The sequence below is a fragment of the Vicia villosa genome, unplaced genomic scaffold, assembly GCF_029867415.1.
Source record: "Vicia villosa cultivar HV-30 ecotype Madison, WI unplaced genomic scaffold, Vvil1.0 ctg.003339F_1_1, whole genome shotgun sequence".
Classification (NCBI taxonomy): domain Eukaryota; kingdom Viridiplantae; phylum Streptophyta; class Magnoliopsida; order Fabales; family Fabaceae; genus Vicia; species Vicia villosa.
Window position 1 is genome coordinate 3,237 of NW_026706183.1, and position 3,996 is coordinate 7,232.

Sequence of the window (3,996 nt, forward strand, 5' to 3'; positions counted from 1 at the left end):
CAAACATAATTGTCATGACAGCAAAAGAATAGTGTTAATTTTCAATATAGCCAAACATAAACATCCATAACAGATAAAGAAGGATAATTGTCATTACATAAACATCCATTATATAGCAAAATAGAATTGTCATGACAGCAATATATGCTGAATTGTCATTACATCAAAACATAACTTGACTGAGATCTACTTGTCAATACTACACCAAAATATGGCCAGTCAAAACACCAAAATATGGCCAGTCAAAACACCAAAATAAAAGGTCTTAGTTTCATCTAATTTTGAGATGGTTGTGGAGCCTGTGATCCCTGAGAAACAACCACCTCAACTTCAGTAGCACTTGTTTTCTGTTTCTTGTTTTTCTGCTGTCCACTAGAGCTAGCCTTGCATGTTGTCTTCTGCTTGTTTCCTCCCTTAGGAATCTGCCTGTCAGCAGCACTTTTTCCCTTACATGTCCTTGTGTTATGTCCATACTTGTGACATTTTTTTGCATTTGACTGTCTTCAATTTTCTTGGCAGCACACCAGGTTTCCTTTGCTCATCATTGGATTTGTTCCTTAACTTTTTTGGCCTTCCTGGTGCCCTTCTCATTAGGGGCGGATTGATGTACTCAGTATTTGTCACTGGCCATAGTCTTGGTCCATTTGAGGGTAGCACAATGTGGGAGTATGTGGCCAGACATTGTGTCTTCCTGCAAACACAAGATACACACATTATGGATACAGACAGATTTTACAACAGTTATGGATAATAGAATGCAGACAAATGAATGTACCTATAGTAGGTTGACACAAAAGTTTCAACTTGCAAACCATTATGCCAAATGCAGACAATAGAATGTTCACATGGTATACCAGTTGAAAACATGATTTTATATCGTATATTTAGCTTGAAATCCATAGATATTTATAGCATTTTCCGTTTATTATGTTAATTTATTATGATATTACGCGTGTTTTTGCTTTGTTTCAGGTTTTACACTCTTACTATGCCGAATTAAGAAAAAGAGAAGAAATGGAGCCAAAACGACCCTTTTCTATGCCTAAAAGACGTAAATTGGGTGCTGAAGTAAAAAGGGAGTGCAATTAAAGGCCAAGTGTGCTAAAAGAGGCCCAAAGACTCAATGAAGCAATCCAGCCCACGAAGGAAAGCAGCCCAAGCCACACAAGTAAGCAGAGACGCACGTCTCTGCCACCTCAGCAAAAAGGGAGACGCACGTCTCCACCTCCCTAAATTCTCTCCACTTGAGACGCACGTCTCAAGTCTCCCTGAAGAATAGGAGACGCACGTCTCCACGTCCCAGTCTGCAGAAGTTCCTCTTTTCACGCAAAGCAACTGCAAAGCCCCTCCTATAAATAGGACCAGTCACTTCACTTCAATGGGTCCGATTTCCTGCCAACGAAGTGCTGCCGAAATTGTACCGCGAACTGCTTTTTCCTTATTCTGCTTTCATTTAACCGTTTATTTTCTCACAACGATTTCTACACTGGAAATTGTTGTGAACTTTTCGTAGATCTAGCCTTACGTTAGATTTATCGTTTTATTTCATTGTTTTTATTTTCTGCCATTTAAATTCCGAAGAACGATCCAGCCAACCTGTGGTGGAAGTTCGAGTACTTCAAGATTCAATTCAATTCAGATTTATTTTAATTCAGGTTTATTATTTACCGCCTTTACTTATATTATTATTGCATGATATATTATATGCCAATTAATATGCCTATTAATATGAACCAAATTTATTTATGCATGTTTAACCATATTAATATGTCTGGCTAAATTACTAAAGGTGTCGGTATGTAAAGTAAGTTAACCGTAGGGATCCGAAATAAATTGGCTTAAATTATGTTTTATTAATTATCACTTATTTTTGGTTTATATGTCTAGTTTAATTAGTAAGTCTTAAAACCAATAGAGCGAAAGTTTGAGGGCTTAAGACGGTCAAAGGTTAAAACCAATAGAGCGAAAGTTTGAGGACTTTAACTGGATAGTAGACATAGGACATTAGTTTTAAGGATGGCGAAAGCGTATTAAAACTAGTTGGAACTTATTTATTTTCAAAAATTGTTTTTACACTCGAGCGGGATGGCGAAAGCATACGTTAGGGTTATTAGCTTGCTCCGAGTCAACAGAGCGAAAGTTTGAGATTAGGAGATTTGAATAGATAACAACCTCGTAAAATAGGCATTTTATTAATTACATTGTTTCCAAAAAGCTCTTCTAAAATCTAATGGGATGGCGAAAGCATACATTAGGATTAGGATAGTAGTCTGAATCAACAGAGCGAAAGTTTGAGACGAGGATTTTTAATCAATTGGAATTAGTGAAGATTTTTAATTTAATTATGCAAAAGCCAATGGACCTTCGGATTACCTTTAGTTAAACGAAATACATACTGATACCTGTCTTTTATTATTATTCTTTATTTTCTCACAACCACTTTCCCTTAGGAATAATCGAAATTTTAGTACTCCTAGCTTTACATAGTAACCTTAGATAACGGTAGATCGATTCATAGTCCCTGTGGATTCGATATCTTTTAAAACTACACGACACGACTGTGCACTTGCAGTTATCAGATTTATAGACACGTAAAGTCGCGATCAAGTTTTTGGCGCCGTTGTCGGGGACTATTTAAGTCGATATCGTAACTCACTGTTACACCGTAGAGACTAGGACAATTCTTCCCTTTCTTTTTGAACGATTGTATGCCAAATACTCGTTCAGAAGGAGGAGACTTAATACAACGAATTAACGAGATCGAACGTTTCATTAACGTCAAACGTCGAGCTCGCAATCTTCCCGAAGTAGCAGAAATTCCGATTAATCAGGAATTGATTTTTACTGATCAAATCAATCAAATTACCCCGAAGTTAGAGATGGCTGCTATTCGTCCTCTTAGAGACTATGCCGCTCCTTCGCGCGCTGAACCGCATTCAAGTATCGCACCACCTGCGATTGAAGCGAACAATTTCGAACTAAAACCTTCACTGGTCCAAGCTGTTCAACAAAATCAATTCTCTGGAAGCCCTGTAGACGACCCCAACCTCCATTTATCCGTGTTCGTGCAATACGCCGACACTATCAAAGCCAACAACGTTAGTTCCGAAGCTATTCGATTACGCCTTTTCCCTTTCTCCTTGAGAGATAGAGCGAGAGCGTGGCTTCAATCCCTGCCTTCCAATTCCATAACTACGTGGGACGAATTGAAGAGAGTATTCTTAGCGAGATATTTTCCGCCTAGCAAAACTGCTATGCTTAGAGGTCAAATCAACGGATTTACCCAGAAAGATAACGAATCACTCTTCGAAGCTTGGGAACGTTACAAGGACATGCTTAGAATATGCCCTCATCATGGACTCGAACCATGGCTGATCATCCATACTTTCTATGGTGGTCTCCTATATAACACTAAAATGACTATAGATGCCGCTACTGGCGGAGCATTAATGGACAAACCCCATGATGAAGCATACAAACTCATAGAGAACATGGCACAAAACCATTACCAATGGGGAGGAGAACGAGCCGCTCTAGAGAAAGCCCAAACCAAAGGAGGAATGTACGAAATAAGTGGTATAGACCGCGTTAACGCTAAAGTAGACGCTTTAACTCAAAAGATCGAGAATTTAACCATCACTCCTTCAGCCACCGCTGCCGCTGTAGCACCTAACTGCGAGATTTGTGGATTGACTGGGCATGTAGTTGCTGAATGCCAACTCTTGACTGGAGTCCCATCTGATCAAGTAAATTACGCTCAAGGAAACCCTTATTCTAACACGTACAACCCTGGATGGAAAAACCACCCGAACTTTTCTTATAAGAACAACAATGCGTTGTACGCGCCTGGACAAGCACCTGCTGTACCACCTGGCTACCAAAAAGCGCCTGTAGCTGCTCAAAACACCCCTAGGAAGTCGAACCTAGAAATCATGATGGAGAACTTCATAGCTTCCCAACAACAAACCAATAAAGACTTCCTGAATCAAAACATCC

The 3,996-nt window shown here is 39.3% G+C and overlaps 1 non-coding gene across 1 annotated transcript; it reads right to left on the reverse strand.

The window, feature by feature from the left end:
• Window positions 1–3,254: 3,254 nt before the first annotated feature.
• On the reverse strand, window positions 3,255–3,361 carry LOC131640865 (small nucleolar RNA R71). Its single transcript, XR_009295364.1, has one exon. It is a non-coding gene; the product is annotated as a small nucleolar RNA R71 (small nucleolar RNA).
• Window positions 3,362–3,996: the final 635 nt, after the last annotated feature.